The sequence below is a fragment of the Macrobrachium nipponense genome, chromosome 21 (genome assembly GCF_015104395.2).
Source record: "Macrobrachium nipponense isolate FS-2020 chromosome 21, ASM1510439v2, whole genome shotgun sequence".
NCBI classification, from domain to species: Eukaryota; Metazoa; Arthropoda; class Malacostraca; order Decapoda; family Palaemonidae; genus Macrobrachium; species Macrobrachium nipponense.
In genome coordinates, this window is record NC_087212.1 from 51,103,654 (window position 1) to 51,124,754 (window position 21,101).

The following is a 21,101-nucleotide window of genomic DNA, read 5'->3' on the forward strand; positions in this document are numbered from 1 at the left end:
AGTTCTTATAATTCACTGAAGGTCGTTTTTACGCTTAGTAACAATCTTGATTAGAATACAGGTAATATATATAGCATATGGCAGAGAGGTGGGTATGATTTTTTTGCCCTCTCCTTCATCGACAACTTTTAAATTTCTTTCAGGTTCAAAGATTTTTATTTTTATCTGATATGACGCTACTGGTGATTGTATTTGGCCCATATAATCCCTCCCTCCAACTTTGGTGGCTAAAATGCTTCCTAGTATGTAGGTTAGTCTTCCATAATATGAGAACTTCTATGGCATTTAGGCTGCTTGTGACGTCATCTTTAAGCTCACACTATTACCTAGCTTACTTGGTGGTTCCAGGTGCGAACTGGAAGGGTATGGTGCACCTCAGATATGTTGTCTTATGTGTGGTTACTATATTAATTAGAAAGGCTCTAGAGGCACCATCTTTAAATTGATAAATTTTCGTCATTCCATTTCAGTAAAATAATTGCTAAATGCAAAAAGTGCCGTGTAGTGAATTAACTCTAATTACGAGCAAGAGGCCGCGTATTGGGACCAGGATAGGTTAACCTGTCGGCAACAATGAAATGGGCTAATAGCTGTTACAGTTCATTTCGCCTTTTGTCCCTCCTGTTACTTTTCGTTTGCTTAAAGATAAGTTTTTTACTGAATATTGCTCAGCTGGGTTCTTGTGTTGATGTTCAACTTGGGTTATTTTCTATATGCGCTGGTTAGTCTTTCATTCAAATTTAAGCCGAAATAGGATCCTAGCTTCAATATTCATCCTACCCTACCGTAAGACAGACCTTGTTAATGTTAGAAGATTCGTAAAGTGTCTTCCTTGGGCATGATATGCTTGCATCGTTCTTGAGGCTTTCACGTTGTAATTTATCATTATTTCAATTTCGTCGTTCATCTAATTGCTTCTGTTGGAGTAACGTTGTTTTAGGTTGAAACTCATTGACCCTCAATTGTTTGGTTATAATAAGTAATCGCTTTCTTTTTCCTTTGATCTTCCCAGGGTGGAATTTATTCATTTCAGAATACTTCCATAGAAGTTTACCCAAATTTAGAACATTTTGTTTAACGTAATTTTTTTTGAAATTTTCTTTAATTAGGTTATGAATCAAGCAAACTGGCATTTGGTAATGACAAACTTACTAGTATTATGTAGCATCAATAAAAAATGAATTAGGCTGTTACAGGAGAGGCATTAGAAAATAAATCAAACTTGTGTTGAAAGACTCCTGCACAGAGCAGAATAAGATATCCTAAATGAACTGGTGGTTGATACTTTGTGATCGGTGCAGGTGAAGTAGAAGTTGCTAATACAGTTAACGTCTTGTCTTCTTGTCTTTTATTGGTGGTCAATGCTTGAGAGAAAGCTATTGACACGCATGAACTTCGAGCATGGCTATAGCCCTGTCTCTCAAGACTGAAATTTAATGTTTAAAAAGAAAAAAAGGCAAATTTCTTGAATCTCTCTGAAGGCAACTTTGGACATAAGGAGTTCTCTCATGATTAACTACTATGAACGTTCGTTTTCGTGATCTGATCTTCATAGACTAAAAAAGATAAAATCAAACTATTACGGATACTTTCCTCTTGCTCAAAAAGGCTTCCAACTCTGAATGACTGACAATGATTTTGAGGCGTTAGTGAAATTAGCAGTATTTGTAAAGCCTGGAATAAACCATGAGCTAGCCACACGCTGGTGCCTTTGCCAAAATTACGTACCGTTATGTTTTATAGCATACAGCATAATCATTAATTTCTATGTTACCTTATAACCCGGTCATTTTTCGACACAGACCATTATAAACGCCATTTTTCAAGTCAAGTCACCTGGTTTTTGTATGATCTTGCATTTTATGTAAACATTATCCCATTTTAAAAACGCAGGTCATTGAAAATAACAACGTAGATCGACGTAAACTGAATGATTCACTTGGAAATCTTATATTGCTTAGTATTACTTCAAAAGTATCACTTCAGAGGTCTATTTTACAAATGCGTGTTATTTACAAATGTAATGCAACGTTTACCTTTCGATATGAAAACTAAACTTGGAAACATTGAAACATAAAAACATAAACTCATCTGGTCTCCAAATTTGTCATATTCGTGTTTTTTAAGCCTTTTCACTAATTCCTATACGGCAATTCACCTGCTGACGTAATAAAGAAGTAGGCAAAGCTCCGCCTACTTGGGGATTTAGGGGAAGTGAGCCTTGGTGAACTGACTGACAGTCATCCGCTCTTTAGCCTACTCCCATTTATATAATTCAAGAAAATACAATAACAATAATTAATTGAACGCAGAATTTACTAAAACCAGCATATTTATAGCATCCAATATTAATATGTGATAAGCAGGAAAGTGGGCATCCGAGACGGGAAGGCCAGGAAGGTGGGTTGAGGGAGGGGTGAGGTGAGAAAGGAGAATGGAGGAAGGGAAGAGATGAGGAACGGGATGCGGGTAAAGGACGTTCGAAAGCATAGGTCGGGATGCTTGGCAACACGAAGTAAGTCAAGAGTAAACGACTTAACTAACACCATTTGACAATACACTATATTACCAAAAATTAGCGGGAGGGGGGTATCTTGTACACTGTGTTAAAAGTACCATTTCGATCAAGTAATTAGCTTGAAAGATATTTGAGAAAAACGAAGACTCGTGGTCCCTGAAATGCTAGGAGGCATGACTTGTTATCCATATGTCGTCTAAATACTTTGTTAGTTTTTACTTTATTTGCGTTTTTGCTCTTACTTGTCCGCTGTCTCCTAATAAAGCTCATACCAGCACCATCTGTTAGCAAGGCGTCATTACAGGCTTTTGAAATAAATAAGCAATGCTTATTATGAAAAAACGTAAGCTATTATAATGGGTTTCACAGAGAGTGTAAGCACGCTTTTGGGCAATGACTCTGTAACGAACGCTCGTATCAGTAATAGATTTTCCTAAAGTGTATTACGCCCAGTGCCGTGATTTATAAGAGTATCATGAATCACTGATTGTAAAGAATAAAGACACTTGCCCCTGTACCATGAGGCATAAAAAACTCGATCAGCCGGAAATGAATACGAACACAACAGCATAAAAAGCTCCGCCTACCCTCTCCCTTCAGTCATTGTCAGGTAAGAACCGAGTGGATCATTAGAGATATACAACTATGTAACTTTATTAGATAGAAGATAAAAAAAATAATATAAAATAAGTTTAAACTGAAGCAACTTTCAGAGAGCGAAGAGAGTGCGGGGGGGAGAGAGAGGAAGGGGGGGGGGAGGGGGGGGGGGCATGTGAGGGAAGGAAGGGGATTTTTTGGGGGAGTTAGAGTTAAGGATGTTGGAGGGAGAAGAGTAGGCGGAGTTTTTTTTTTTTTTTTTGTTTTTTTTTTTTTTGTTTTTTTTTTTTTTTTTTACTGTTGTGTTCGTATCCATTTCTGGCTAATCAAGTTTTTGCTTCTTGGTACAGGGACAAGTGTCTTTATTCTTTACAATTAGTGATTCACGATACTCTTATAAATTACGCCAATGGGTGTAATATACTATAGCAAAATCTCGTACTGATGCGAGTGTTCGTTGCAGAGTTATTGCCCAAAAACGTGCTTGCTCTGTCTGTGAAACCCATAGTAGATGATATTTAGTTCTTCATTAATCGACAGCGTTAGCATCGTAAGATTGGGTTGTCGTCATATGCGGTTATCGGATATTCAAAATTCACCGTACTCGGAAAAGGTTTCAATTGTTCTTACTATTCTGGAATTTTTTCTCTCTTGAATGTCTACACGACCTACAATAATGGTAAGATCTTTTATTTACCATATCTGTAAAAGTAATCCATACAATTCAAGGATAGGCTTGACGACCAAAACTACTTCGAATGATTTTACCTTTGTTCTTTATTCAAAAAATTTTTATTTGTCGGACCCTTTTTATGAGCTCATAGGCCTTCAACTGCTAATCACAAAATAGTTTTATTAACATATCAATTTTGAAGGGTAACCACACAACGGACTCGATAGAATGATGTCCATATAATGTTTGTTTTATTTTAGCGTGGTTTGTTTCAAGTTGCTATTTTCTCTCTCTCTCTCTCTCTCTCTCTCTGTACGAGGAGCTACAATGATTGCATGCCAGATTCGTGTGGGATATTAATTGGATTAGGCTTTATTTTTAAAAATATGCATTACAAGAATTTTTCAGCAAAGACAGACATACCCAATCTTTTCATTTTGATTTTGAAAATGTAAATTTAGAAATTTATTCAAATCATGTTTTTCATGGATTCAATCGCTTCCTGCATATTTCCATATGTCTGAATCTTCATTCGCATCAAATGAAATGTTGAATTTCTGCCGTTTGTAGTCTGGCCTGATTTCTTCTACTTTGAAACATAGTAAATCGAAGTTATTTTAGGGGAAGCTAGAATCTATTTGTAGAGGACAAAATGTAGACTAAATATACTACTCTGCAGGTCATGTTTACTGAAATTAATGAATCTCCGTAGGAGGGTTGGTGCCTCAGTGGACCTCATACTCTGCACTATAGCCATTGCTTAAGGTTCTTTGCGGCGTGCCTTCGGCCCCTGGCTGTAACAACTTTCGTTCCTCTTACTGTACCTCCTTTCACATTCTCTTTCTTCACCTTACTTTCCACTCTCTCCTAACACTTGATTCATAGTGCAACTGCGAGGTCTCCCTCCTGTTACAACTTTCATACCTTTTACTATAAATTTCCATTTCAGCGCTGAATGACCTCATAGGTCCCAGTCATTGGCCTTTGGCCTAAATTCTATATTCAATTCAAAATTAATGAATGGAGGTAGATAATCTAACCTTCCTCGAGATTTTGAAAACCGAGCCGAGCCTTTTTGCAGCTTGTCAGGACTTAATTATTCCGTGTCCATCGGCAAGTGGAACCAGAAAAATTGGAAGTGTGTTAACCCCGAATGTCGAGTTATCCATATATAGGGATAACCGACAAAACTGGGCCGAACTTTCATAGACTGCAGTGTTTTGTTGTCAATACCGGCTCATGTCGGCTCCAAAATTAAAACGAAAATGTAACATGTGATGCGTGGAAATGTTAAGTGTTTTCGCGGTTTCTGTTTTCCAGCTACCCGCAGATGTCAGTTACAGAGTAAATACGCACAAATGAAACAAACTCATAAGAGCCGCACGGATTTTCCTCTTGTTTGAAATGAAAAAGCAGTTTTGCAATTTTGCGAATTTAAGTTATTTTGATTTTTACCGGGAGAGACAAGCAGCCAATACAGTATATCTCAATGGATACTTAATTGAATTATATTGTACTAATACTAATGAATATTCATTGATATAATCAACTTTGACAGTTTATATCAAATATCCCCTCAGAAGAAAAACGAAATGGAAAAATCGGGTACCAGATAAGGGCGATTTCTCGGTATCTCACCATCATGTAGAAAATACAAGGTTAAAAAAATAATAACTCCAATCCTAGCACTGAACTAAATATAAGTTATCTGAACCTTTCTAGTGGCATCTTTATTACTGGCGTAAGGTTAGTAGAAACGCAATTGTAGTGTGATATGAATAGAGAAACACGTACATACAATCATTTTATGATAATGATATTAGTTCCCCCAAATTATACCCATTTTCTTGGTTTCCCCCTTACAGCAATATTATCTGCTAACGCAAGAGACGAAGCTCCGCCCCCTTGAAGGTTTCGGGGTACGGTCATCCGCTCTTTAGCCTACTCTCATTTATATAATTTTAAGAAAATACAAAACAATTATTAAATGAACAAAGAATTTTAAAAACCCACATATTTATAGCATCCAATATTACTTAATATAATATAAAAGGTAGGAAAGTGGGAGCCCGAGAAGGAAAGACCAGGAAGGTGGGTTGAGGGAGGGAGGGAGGAATGAGGTGGGGAAGGGGAAGGGATGTAGGTAGGAACGGGATGGGGATAAGAGGACGTTCGAAAGCATTGGTTGGCGAAGGTTGACAACACGATGTACTAAGTCCAGAGGAAACGCGTTAACTAACACCATTTGACAGTGCACTATATCACTAAAAATTACGGCGAGGGGTTTTGTACACTTGTGTTAAAGTACCATTTCTATCAAATAATTAGTTTGAGAGATATTTGAGAAAAACGATGACTCACGGTCCCTTAAAATGCATAGTAGTCAAGTAAACATACAGTCCTCGACCAAACAACAGCCATCTATCCGTGTGTGTAATTTCCATATAGACAGGAAGCCAAACGACCAGTATCTAGATTTCTGGCATCACTGCGTTTCAAAATGTTGTGGAAAAATCAGTGTCGAAGGCAACACCGCGTATCGTCAAATATTCAAAATAAGAAGAGCGGTATTAACCAACGCACAGAGAAGCCTGAAGTGAGTTCACGGTACTTTTGCAGTTTATCCGCGTACCAAACTGACTACATAATGTAGTTGTTACTGATTTTAGAATTTAGGATATTCTAGTTCGTGTTTTACGTAGAGAATATTAAATTCTATAGTTAGGTTATTTTCAGAATTTTAATTGACTCCTTTTTTTGACGAAATTTACAGAAGTTTCTGGCAGAAGTTTTTTTTGGACGAATAATAATTGTAAAGTTAAGTACAATCTTGCCGAGAAAATACTATGATGACCGCTGTTAATCACGGTAACTAAGTAGGGAAATGCTGCTGGGCGATTGCTTAATCGGGTTTTCAATCACTGATCCATGATTTTTCTTGTTTAAATTCTGAATCAATTTAAAGATTAACAGAAATACAAAACACAAAACCAAATTAACATTTTGAAGTTTTAAGTGATTTGCAGAACCCATCATTTCGATTACCTAATTCATTTCTGCTAAGTATATTTGAAGGAACCCCTTTCCTCGGAACTCGCTGTGCTGTCCTGTGCACACTTGATCCAAATGGCCGAATTTGATCAGAAGAGTCAATCACCGAGGGAATTTTTGTCCGTGTTAACGTGAATTAAACCGAAGGTATGCTGTGATTGACAGTATTTTAATTAATGGGGATTAAATGTAGTATACGTTATCTAATTACGATTAACTCCAAAAATTTAATTTGGGATAAATGGAGTGTCATAATTCATAAAGTATCAGTTCAGTCCTTAATTGATTTTACTTGAGAATTTAATGAGCAACCCGGTCGGCTGCTCAACACTTAATGAAAGCCTGTAATTAATAATAAACAGGGTTATGACCCAAGAAACCCCTGTAACGAGGCTATAATATCGACAATTAAAAGCCACAGTAGTGTTGAAAATATTTATGCACAGAGTTAAAAATGATAAGGAGAGACTTCAGATACTACTCCAATGTCCACTTTTATTTCTTAGGAACACTTGTCCATTAGTCAAATTTTGATTTTATTACTGTTAACCACTATTTATATGTGCAAGTGAATTTAATTCCTGTATTTCGATTTTTCGTATAAGGCTTAGTGTTCTAAATATTTTAGTTTACAGATTTCAGGCCCATGTTGCTGACCTGTGCTAGTGCCAGTTGATTAGTTATTATCGAAGGCCTGTGTGATCAGGGGAGGTATGGACTGACTCGCCTTTTTGGTAGTTTACGGGAAGTACTTTGTACAGAATTTTCCTTGGTAGACTATAAAGGTTCTTAACCACTGGTGTTCTTGGAAGTTTCGAGGACCAAAAGTAATCCTCAAACCTAGTAAGCACAGCTAAACTTTTATAACTTAGGAAAGTTTTTTGCGTATCTCGTTCATCCACAATTCACGAATTATGTATGTTGAAATTACTATTCCTTTCTTTTCTCGGAAACCACCCGTAGTTAGGGGAAGTGGCTTGAAAAAAATAGAGTGGGGGAAGAGGCCAAGTTAGTTTACCTGGCTCGACAGTTTCTTGACTACTATTTAGTTTGAGAGAAAATTCCTTTCATAACTGCAATAAATTGAACTTTGCAATAGGCTACTTTACGGAACATCACCTCTCATCCTATGCGAGGTGTAGTGTAGCATCAGCAGACGACATAACCTTTACAACACTTGAGAGTGTTGAGTCAGGCAGTGTAACAACCTCTATTATTGAACCCTCTTCTTCGTATCCGACTTGACATCAAAGGAACTACGGTATGAACTAATCAGAACTAAAAAGCAGGCCTAAGATCAAACCCAACTCAAAAAAGCAAGTTTGAACTAAAATATCTAGTAGTAATAAACATACAAGAGTAGTGATGATGACAGTTGTCTTGAGAATATTTCAAGAGGTATGCTGTTTAGTAGGTCCTTCATGGTCTGGCCAATTCTTATGAGGTTTTCATCATTATTAGACTTTGGCCAAAGATTCGGGATAGAATTTGGAGTACAAATCTTGTTTTTCATTATTGCACAGCGCTGATCTTTGATTTGTTCCAAAATAGGCCTTGCATAGTTTCTTCTGTAACAGCAATGCGGTAGCTGGTCCATCATTTATTTCTAAATGGCTTTATTCCTCGGTAAAATTTGCGTTCCTTGAACTTATTTATCCGCTCTGAACCTGACGGCTGAAGTAGGGATAGTCTTCCGAAGACAAGCAAGATTAATATGTTTCTTTTCAATCGTTTTCTCGTTTAATTCAATAGATCTAGACAGCTGGTTTTGAAGCTTGTTATGCGTAAACAATTCGTATATTAGCATGAAGCTGAAGCTCAAATGTGATCTACCATAATTCTTTGAAATCATTGCTAAAGTTTCTGTCGGATTCGAATAATAGTGATCTCAGACTTCTTGCATTTTCCTTTGAAAGTCATATGGAGGAATATTGCATAAGTTATAAGGGTAAAATTTTCTCGTTAACTACTTATTTTTATTCATTTTCAAAAGGACGAACTTGAAATAAATCTCTACAAAAGCCAGACATTTTCTGTGGATGAAAATGTGTTATAGACCCTAAAAATGTTCATGTATATCTGAAATCTTTCGTCAGCTTTATGGAAATTGAATAAATTTTATTTATTGCCCTGAGTATCATGAAGTTGTTACAATAACAATGGATAACTATCATCACTTCAAAAATAATGTTTCAGTGGATGGAAAAAAAAAATTTAAAAAAATCTTGCCAGACATAATTTAAACATTTCCGGTTTTTAGGAGAGGGCAGTGCTCATTCATAAGCATGAAGTAATGGTGACTACGACAGTGTTCAGATGTAATGTACTGTCATTGTAGTAAAATATATTTCTTAATAATAATAATAATCATCATCATCATCATCATCATCATACATAATGGGCGTAATGTCTGTCCTGTCTGTCTGTCTTCTGTCTGTCATCGTCCTCACACGGCCAAACGGCTGGTCAGATGTGCATGAAACTTGGCAGGGTTATGGTGGGGACCCCTAAGATGGTTTGTAATGGGGTTTCGTCCAACCTAACCCCCTCCTTTGTAGGGGGTGGGGGTGAGAAGGGATTCCCTGAAAGGGAGCGGTTTCTGGCCGTGAAACGAGGCTGGTTATTCCCGTAGACTTAGATACTTTACGATTTTTCATATATAATTTCTGTACAACTTCCCAGGAGAAAGTCGCGAATATATCAGCCTCGGACACAATAGAAGATGAAAATTATCATCAATATCCGCAAGATTTTTTGAATAACTTAAATCCATCGGGACTGCCAGTGCACAAAATAACATTGAAGAAGTACTGCCCGGTAATATTGCTTCGGAATTTCGATCCTGCCAATGGACATTGCAACGGAACGAGGTACACCGTTATGGAGCTAAACTCCCACGTCATCGAAGCAGTGATAGCAACGGGCCCTCACACCGGCAAATGTCTGTTCATCCCCCGGATTCCTCTGATGCCTTCGGACAACCAGTTTCCGTTCCAGTTACGGCACAGGCAGTTTCCCATCAACCTGGCCTTCTCATTCACTGCAAACAAGTCGTAGGGCCACACTTTGGCCAACTATATGTGGCGATGAGCAGAGCAACTGACTCTGCCAACTTGAAATTAAGTTGTGGACAAACTGATGATATTGTGTACAAAGAGGTTCTGTAGTAGGTATGTATAAAATCGCCCTTATTTTAATATTGCTGAACAAATAGTACATATAAATTTTTCACTTCTGCACCCGTATTTTATCACCCATCGTAGATGGGTCAGTTTGCTTGATGATGATAAGTAATAATAATAATAATAATAATAATAATAATAATAATAATAATAATAATATAAAGGTGTTTAGTCATTATAAGGATAGTATGTTGATACGAATTCCTTTTAAAATCTACAGCCCGTAGACTCTACAGTAAGCTCTACGTGACATAAGAAGACTGAAAACATAAATTCTTTCAATACAAAACTAAAGAGTTTATCCTTTTGAGTATCATGTAGGTGTGGATTTGACGATCAATGTGGAGTACGTCGTATATATCTCGGAACCTCTCTGCAGTTCGTATACAGGACAAATTAGTTTGCGGGTCAAGCAGAGCGCTTCGGTGGAATGGGACCTGAACAAAAGTGTAAACAAGTGTAAGCTGCATATTTAAATCAAGCTGGATTTGAACATGTAAGCTGTATATTTCATTCATTTAGAAATTTCTATTTACTGTGTGTTTGTTTGCTTATGACATCGAGAAATAGTATTTGAGAAGCTTACTTTTCTCTCAAAACACACACGCGCGCGCGCACGCACACACACAATCTCTCTCTCTCAAGCGCACACGTACACTCACACGCACGCACGCTCTCTCTCTCTCTCTCTCTCTCTCTCTCTCTCTCTCTCTCTCTCTCTCAAAACTTTCCTACCTTTGTATTTTAAGTCCTTTTTGAAAATCGCAAATTACCGATATTTTTCCACACAACAACATATAATGATAACATTCAAGGTACTTTTCATTCTCAAGTACATCCGCTTTTAACCTGAACGCAAATAGAATTTTACTCTTCTTTAAAAAGAAAGTTAGTCCCCAAATGTGTACTTTTAATCTTGCAAATATTAGCATAGACCCTTTTAAGAGCACGGATTTTATTTTACATTAATCTGGGAGTTAGCCTCGGAATGTGTAATAGTTAATGCTCGCGCACCGATCCGTACCCGGGCGATTGAATGCCAGACCCAATCATTTTAAGAGACTATTGTGGGGACCGTTCTCATCTCCGGAAGTGCCTGCTATCTGCCTTAGTAGAGTGTATAGACAGAATAACGAAATTGTTTAAATCTCTCTCTCTCTCTCTCTCTCTCTCTCTCTCTCTCTCTCTCTGTGAAGTTAAAAAAAGAAGTTGGAATTATTGGTTGCCGGGTCGTGTTTAGTTGACTATAAAGGTTGATACATTTTGTGCGTTAAGGGATTTCATTTTAGAAAAGTTAGGCTGCTGAGCTTAAAATCTCCTTGTAGTATTTTGCTTGACGTTTGCTTTCTTCTACTGCCGATCATTTCTTTTCCGGTTTGTTTAATTCAGGAACCACATACACAGGTTAATTCTGTTACTTATTCTCTCAGCCGCCGCTTCTAATGTTTTATCATTCACCGCATGATTCACGTCCTACCCATGAAATATGGTGTTTATGAATTCTTAATCATAGATTTTTCAGGTGACCATTTCTATCCATAATTGATTTCCATTCCTTCACTGTCACCTTCTGGTCGAAATGAAAAGGTTTTGAACAGAATTTCTTGTAGTGGGACAGTACAGTAGGTGCACCTCAAAAAGGCTTGTAGCGTCCCCTCGGCCCCCAACTACACTCCTTTTTATCCTTCCACTTTACTTCCGTTTCCGCTTCCTTTCTGGCATCTTGCTGTCTAACCTCTCTCTGTATTAATCCTTAATCTCTAGCGCAACTGTGCCCTTTTTTCCTAGTTTCACTCTTTATAACCTCTAGCGTATCATCTCTCTTTGGGTATCTTTTTCTCTCACTTTCCAACTATTCCAACACCCTCTTTTCACTGAAAGTCTTAAGCGCTGAGTGGCTGAAAATGCATTGCTGTTTTGCTCTATGAAATTTAAGATGCAATTATTCATTCACAACGTAACCACTGATGTAAGTGTTACTTTTTCGATTACAGTGGTGATGATTCATTATATTTTTCGGCTTCATTTCTTTGCTGCTTGGAAGTCTATGTAAATTTCAAAATCTAAAAATCGAAATCAACGAGCATGTGGATGGTTAAATATACTTCCAGTTGCAATTCTCTTTATGCTCTGCATAGCAGAGTACGAAAACTTATTGGAAATTTCGTGATCATCAAACTTATGCATTACAATTTTTGCTTGTTCACTAAATATTCCCACACCTTTTGCCAACAGTAACGTTCAAGTTTAAATTTAAAACTAACTGTATCGGGATGGTCATATTAAGGACCATCTATTTTCCATGTGTTTCCGGAACAAATATTCTAAACATTACTTGACTTGAGAATCATAAAATTCCGTATTATTATAAATATATTTTTCAGTATATTAAACGATCAACAATTGACACTCTCGAAAGGACATCTGTCTAAAATCTATGGAGATTTCTTTTTCTTGATAGAGTGCCCTTAATGGAGCTCTATCACCTTGTTAATGGCATCAGTTTCCCTACATTTATTCATCACGAATACTTTGTGTCCTGCTTCTGTATACTAATTTACTGCATTATAGCAAGCCAGTAAGTAAGAAAAAATAATTTATGCTTCCAGTTTCTTGATTCTTTTAAGATTCCCAAACTACCAAGATTCATGTGCACATGACTTTGACAACTATTGCATGACTGCTTAGTTGTCCAGTCGTAGAAAAAAAGTTGTGATCTAACTGAGTCACGAATGGTTGTACCGAATACAATGCCTCCACGTTTTACATGAAGTCCCCAAACGAAACAAATTCTTAATTTTATTAAATGTGCAACATCAGCAAAAATCATATGTATCTTTTGGCATTTAAGCCTTCTGTCTAAAGTTGTTTTTCGTTTGTTTCAAGCGTGTCAATATAAAATTCCTTTCACGATTTCAACAATGAGAAAATCATGCAGCTCCTATATTCAGTAACTATCATTATTTCAGTGTGAATGTGTTCCTTCCATTTCCTTACTTGGCCTTGTAACATTATTACTAAGAATTATAATTTTATCTTAAATAACTCGTCCAATGCGTAAACCAAGGAGACCTTCTCGTCAAAATTCGCCGTTTGCAATAGAAATTGCTTATTGGCTGTAAACGTGCATTAACATGCTAAAATAGATATTTGATTTATAGTTGTGAATATAACTAAACACCGCTTTCAAGACTTTGAATTTCCTTGGGTTAACGCTGAAGTAATACATTGAACTGCCTGTACCTATAAATTAGCACACTTTTCACTCGAAAGAAATTGATACATTCTTTTAAGTTTGCAAACTTTTGATATTTATTAATTTCTTTTAGTTCCTGGGATTCACTTCAGGAATAACTGCTAGGACGAAAGGCCCATCATATAATATACGCACTGGGTGTGGAATTCCGATAAATCTTTGCATTCATTTGCTTGGATTGACTTTAATTTTTACATTAGTTATCTAATGTTACAAAAAACCCTTGCAAAGTATTTTGTATGTTTGTATTAATAAGAGCGTGATATGGTTTGCTTTTAATAACTACATAGGGGATTTTGCCTAACTCGCTTTCCAATATTGTAATAAGCCAGTGAAACAGAACATTTAAATGAACTTGAAAAGCCACAAAATCTGGTGGTCATAATAAACTTTCATATAAAGTCGATGAGAATGTTGGAGTACTCTACTCATTCTGTGAAACCGACTGAAATAGAACGATGGGCTCGCTTATTAGGTGATTCAGCCCCGTCTTCTCAATGCTCACTTATTTCTGTCTGGGATACTTGTCTCGGAGCTCCTTAGACGTATGGGAAAGAATATCATCACAGCCAGAGAAATGCGTTATACTTCGCTTTGTCAAGTCCCAATTCAGACAAACCAAATATATACTCAAGTAATAATTACAGCTGGCTGATGTTCACGATTGTTGCACAAAATGCCTATTTAGTGAACGATGTCTACATACGATGTGCGGTTCAGCTGTAGTGTACAGTTTACACACACACTTTCCTGAATGGGTCCCTTTGTTAGACTGGATGCGTTGCCTTTGCTAATACCAATACCGGTATGTTAATGGGCACGTAGACGTCATAAGGCCGATTAATGTAAGTTGGCTTTGATTCAGATTTTCACGTGTATCCAACCAATGCTTAAAATCTCTCAATTGGAAGCAAAAAAGGAAAGCATATTGCTAGTGGATGTAATTTATATTAAAAAAAGATCACCATTTTATATAACATAAATAAAGTGCTGCCCATAATTTTTCATAATGCTAAAATTTATATTCGGTAGTCAGGCAATTGCAAAATATAAAAATGAACGTGGAGAATGATCTTATCGCCAATTAATAACTTCGCAGAGAGTTCCTGTTAAATGACGCCTGCTCACAGCCCTAATTAGCATTAATCTTGTGGCCTACGAATTGCCATAAGTAACAATTATGATATTTCAATGCGACGCAAGGGAATGTTTCCGTAGGGGGAAGAAAAAAAAAAAAACTGGATGAAACTGAAGGTTTTACAAAAGTGGTAAAAAAAGGCGGAGCGGGTGAGGGACGAGCTCGACGCCAATTTCGATCGTTGACGGTTTGCCCCTTGACCCTCCTGAACCCTAGAAAGGTGCGTCATGGAAGGTACCTTTGTGGTCCTAATTATGGAACCATGATTGACATATTGACAGTCTTTCTGGTGGATGTAATGTCAGATTTTGGTTATAAACTAGAATTTGGATCTTTCCCCGGAAAAGGGCGTCTTTGTTCCTCGACTAAATTTGGTTAGTGATTGCATCTTCAGAATTTCGTTGTTTGACTTCAGTTGGAAGCTGTTGGTTGACATGTATTCGTAATCTTTCAGTGGTGACAGGACTATGAGATTTGTTAATACTAGCAAACTGACCCATCTACGATGGGTGATAAAATACGGGTGCAGAAGTGAAATATTTATATGTACTATTTGTTCAGCAATATTAAAATAAGGGCGATTTTTATACATACCTACTACAGAACCTCTTTGTACACAATATTATCAGTTTGTCCACAACTTAATTTCAAGTTGGCAGAGTCAGTTGCTCTGCTCATCGCCACATACAGTTGGTCATGCGTGAACATGGGTGACGGCAGAAACACACCAACACAATCCAAAGTCTGGCCCTGCGACTTGTTTGCAGTGAATGAGAAGGCCAGGTTGATGGGAAACTGCCTGCGCCGTAACTGGAATGGAAACTGGTTGTCCGAAGGCATCAGCGGAATCCGGGGGATGAACAGACGTTTGCCGGTGTGAGGGCCCATTGCTATCACTGCTTCGATGACATGGGGGTTTAGCTCCATAATGGTGTACCTCGTTCCGTTGCAATGTCCATTGGCAGGATCGAAATTCCGAAGCAACATTACCGGACAGTACTTCTTCAACGTTATTTTGTGCACTGGCAGTCCTGATGGATTTAAGTTATTAAAAAAATCTTGCGGATATTGATGATAATTTTCATCTTCTATTGTGTCCGAGCTGAAATATTCGCGACTTTCTCCGGAGAAGTTATACAGAAATTATGTATGAAAAAATCGTAAAGTAACTAAGTCTACAGGAATAACCAGCCTCGTTTCACGGCCAGAAACAGCTCCGTTTTAGGGAATCCCTTCTCACCCCCCACCCCCTACAAAGGAGGGGGTTAGGTTGGATGAAACCCCATTACAAACCATCTTAAGGGTCCCCACTATAACCCTGCCAAGTTCATGCCCATCTGACCAGCCGTTTGGCCGTGATTGAATGACAGACAGACAGACGGACAGGCAGACATTACGCCCATTATAGTATATGATTTAAATGACGGGTAATGATTACCTCCTTTGCTTACTCGTCTTATGGTGTGCATGAGCTTTACCAGGGCGGTTTAGGTGATAGACTTGAGCAAGGAGAAGGAAGTGATGTGCTACCATGGCATTGGAAATGGATGCACATGCAACATGCAGGAGTTGATGTGTACCTACGCGGTGGAGGTCTGAGGTGGTATACATTTACCCAAGTTGTGATTGTGTATTATATCGAAGGTACTGTACATTTACAGGATACTGACGTGCATTCCCAGTGTTAATGTGTACTTGATAGGTGGCAAGATTGTGAGAGATGTCTCTTCTGACAAGTGACTTGTGATATCAGTAATTTATTGAGATTTATTTTTCTACTTACGTTTGTAAATTATTCTATTTCCATTTTAAAGAAGTTAGATGATCTATTGTTTAGTTTTAAATTGCGCATAAAGAAATATTTTTTTTGTATATTCCTTTGGGTATATTACTTAGTGGGAAAATATGAAATTTAAATTTAGAATGATCTTGAGGACTGTAAAAAGAATAAGGCTTTGTGAAATAATCATTTAGACTTTTACGATTAATATAACACATCTGTCTCGAGTTTTGCAGAAATCCATGCCTTTATCGTAACAACATATGCTAATATGCTTTTCGCCCAAGCTTAACACTTGAAAGTTTTTGATTTGGAAAAATTGTTCGGCGTTAGCTTTCAATATTGACAACACTGGTAAAATTCCTGGTTCGCAGCAGATGTTTCGTGCTATAGCAGTGTGCTGTCGAGAGACCCTGGGCATTACTTCAACTTTTAACACTACGGAGTTCAAGTTGTAATGCTTAGAACTTTATGACATTGAGGCTGAATCAATATCTTCATTTTTCCATTCGTTCACTATTTCTGGTTATCAAATAATTGGATAATATTGCTGTTGTTATCACATTTCTAATAATTTGCAGATATGTTCATTCAAAGAGAAGGAGTTTATCAGCCTTTCTTTCTGTACGTGTTTAGTTCTTTCCTTGATTAATAATTGCAGTTCTTCTGTGGTAATTCTGACGACTAAAACGGAAGGTTAAGGATTTACATTAGCTTGCATGCAATGGGCTTGAATATAACTATACGATCTAAAGTTAAAAAAAAAAAAAAACATTGTCAGTTTTTGCCAGTTCTATAATATTGCGACGATGAGCCGGTGAAACTTGGGATCTTACGTTATCTTTTTTTTTTCTTTATTAATATCAATACTTGGTCAGGAGTTGGTGTCTAAGAAAACTTGATTATGTGAATGGTGAAGTGACTCTCTTTTGAAGAAGAAACAGATGAGGGCTCCTGACAGTTTTGTTACCGTAAAAAAATCCAAGACGAAGAGTGTATTTTGAGTATAATTGTTCTTTCTGAGAAACAGGGCAGAAATTGAACACTTGAAGTGTTTATTAGGCAATGTAGCCATCTTGTGCTTTGCTTATTGCTGTCCGGAGTGCTAGTTGCAGAGCAGCTGAAATGGATGGATAATAAGTGTCGTTTTGGATCGATATAAAACAAGTTTCATATAGTGGGATTGACATACTGGGACGTAACGAGTGTTACTGCTTTGCGACCTAACATACGTCATTTGTAGTGTGCAAGTGTATACGACGTTCTGTAGCTCAATTGTATTCATGACTGTATGTCGTGAAGTATTTGTTCAGGTTATGTAGATGTGATTTTAAAAGCTTTTCCTTGACAATAGTAATGGAATGGTATTTATGATACTTATTGAAAGGGATGTGGGCGTCACTAAACAGTTAATATTTTATTAAATGCTTTTCTCAAGTGACATCAGTAGAATTGCCCCCAAAGACCGAATCTTGAAGTGTTCTATGTTACTAAAATGTGTGGGTGTGTTTATTTATATCTCGTACATTCCAGTCGCAGTGACCAGTATTGTAAGAATACTGTAATCATCGTGTTGCTAGCGCTGCTGTGTATTATACCAAAAGCAGCAGTAATAATAGTAATAATAACAAAAAAGGCAATTTAAAAATTGCTGCTTTTTTTACTTTGTTTATACTACAGAAATTTGTACGTTTATGGTATCGGATTGCGTACTAAATTTTTAAATACCCACGCACTCTATTAACATATGCCACTGCTTCTCACACTTAGTACCTACATTTACGCAAACATTTTATATTCTCGACATTTCTAATTGGTGCAGTTATTCATCTTGCTTCCTATTCAGCAATGTTTGTTGTTCATATCATTATGTAACGTGTTCGTGTGCTTAACTGATGACTTGATTCCTCTCTATCTGTCTGACATTGTGCTTCTGTAGTTGACAATATAGTATCTCTTCTCCTAAAATGATTTATCCTATTTAAGAGGACCAGGAGCCAACGAGGTCATTCAGATCTAGCATACGCAGCTGGTAGTTTTAAGATACCCATCACTTACTGATACAGTGCTTTGGTACATAGTTAACTGTAATCTCAATTATTGTATAATACAGTTGCCATTTAAAGTCGTTTGATACTACATGGATAGCGGGAAACAAAACTCATGATTTACCACGTTTTAGGCAAAAAAAAAAAAAAGTTTAATTCAACATTCGTCTGTTTTACAGATCGAGGAAAGCAGCTTGTGGATGCAATGGGCACTGGAAACCAAGAAGGCCTCCAGGGAAGTATTGGGACTTGAAGATAATCAGTAGAAGATGTCAGGAGATAAAATGCTTCAGGTCAGTGGTTCTTTAAAGTTTTTATTACCATGCCCCCTGTAATGGTTGGTAATTTCCTCCACGCAGCCCTTGCATCTATGAGTAAAATCCCCTCCCAGATTTAAAGGAAAAAAATAAAGAGAAAGCGAAAGTGTTTCGAAGGATAGGGAGGAAGGTAAATAAATGCAGAATATGGTAAGCCCAGCGAGTCTGGAGGTAGTATAGGGGATACTTTGCATTTTTTCATAAACTTCTGAATATTAGTTCCACACTCTATGTATGTAATCATATTTTCTCCATTAAAACAAAACGTACGAGTGTGTTTGTGTTTTGAATTACTATAGTTTACCTAATAATAGTTTTCTATTATGAAAGAAAGATACGCAAGATTAGAAAACGAATACCTGTTGAATGGGCAACTTAAATCATATAATTCTTAAGACTTGGTTTGTAAAAGTGGGACTAGATACAGATAGATGTTGACTAAAACCTGCGTATCAAATTCCATGGTTAATAGTAATGTCTGTATTCTTTTAAATATTTAGGCAAAATGCGGATTATTAAAGTAATTTTGTTGATTATATTTGCGTATTTTCTTTGGTTATTTCGTTTGTGGGGTTTTCTTTCAATGCAATTTACACGGTGTACTTGACAGTATGTGAGCCGTGAAAAAAATTTGGTAGACAAATTCTGTTTTTCTTTGTTGCTTAAATCGAATCAAAACCGAATACAGTCTGTTTTAAGCTATCTTAATTTCATATGTAAACTAAAGCTTCATGATATGCTATTTCTTCGAACATTTTGACTTGTTGAATGCAATCTTTCTTTCTTTATAAATTGCCAACGGTTGTTGGAAAAAGCATCTTTGTAAATACTATCATATATGTGATTAGTATTTGTTTTTCTCATATTTAACCTTTTTATGACACCTCTCTTCTGGTTAAGCTTAAATAGCAGTGTAATGGCGTTTTACTTAGTTAAGCTCAAAAGCAATGTAATTGCGATTTAATTAGGCTTGGTTAATAATAATAATAATAATAATAATAATAATAATGATAATGATACCGCCATTACTATTCCTTTTATTTAATTTTATTTGTACTTGGGAACTTCATTTTGATTCCTCATTTATTTTATACAAGTATCGAGTAGCTAACTAAGATTGTTTTAAAGTACATTATTTACTAATTAATCTGGGTGAATTGCTTACCGACTTCCAGAGTTTATATAAAAATAAACGCCTAGTCTTTCAAAAATATTACCTGTCCTCTTTATGTATGGGGTTGGTGTCCATTTTTTTATGAATAAATTTGGAAAAAGTAGATTTCTAGCGAAACAACGACCGGCAAGACTGTTGTCTTGGCAAACCATTCCGAAAGTTTTAGGTTGAAATATCAATTCTAAGTATTTTTTTTTTTTTTTGCAATATTTTGCAAAATAAATGTTACCACAATCCCGATACTTTCCGATATTTATTTTGTATACTGGCTGTTTATACACACACACACACACACACACACACACACACACACACACACATATATATATATATATATATATATATATATATATATATATATATATATATATATATATATGGCAGCGCTTAGAAGCGGCCATGGATCAACGTGTAAGTGAGCCTTGGTCACTCGTGATTCGTGACTCGTGACTGCAGGGTTCCCAGATATGGCGGGTTCCCACCAAATTTGGCTATTTTTTTCTAATTTGGTGGCTAAAAATTCACTTTGGCTGGTTGGTGGTTTTTTGGCTGGTTTTCAGAAACTTTCTATTTGAGCTAAACAGTGATCCCACTTTTGGGGAATTTGTCCCCAGATTGGGAATTTTTAAAGGTTTTCAGGAAAATCTGGGGAATTTGAATAGGTTTTCAGTGAAAATATGTAGATAGAATAAAAAAGAAAAAAAAAATCACACACACCAGACGACCGCAACAACTACAAAAGGTCGAGACCGTTAAAGGGGATTAGCGCAGATGCCATATTTTCTTAAACCCGCTCTAACTATTGAGCAAAAAAAGAGTAATAAGGTGGTAGATTTGGCATGTTTATTTTTTTTTATTTTTGAGCGGCCAACCATTTCGTTGTGGATGGATGATTAATGGAAGTGACCGCGGGTCACGGGATTAAGAGGATTGACTGTCACCTCCCTTCATTTGTCAATACAAAAGCAAAGCAAAAATATCAGAACTTTGCACTTGTAGCTTTGCTGCGCAATTTTCATTTTGCTAAATTAAAGTTGTATACACACACAAACACATAATATATATATATATATATATATAAATATATATATATATATATATATATATATATATATATATATATATATATATATATATATATATATATATATATAGTATATATATATATATATATATATATATATATATATATACTATATATATATATATATATATATATATATATATATATATATATATATATATATATATATATATATATATATATATATATATATATATATATATATATATATATATATATATATATATATATATATATATATATATATTTATACATATACATACATATGTATATATATATGTGG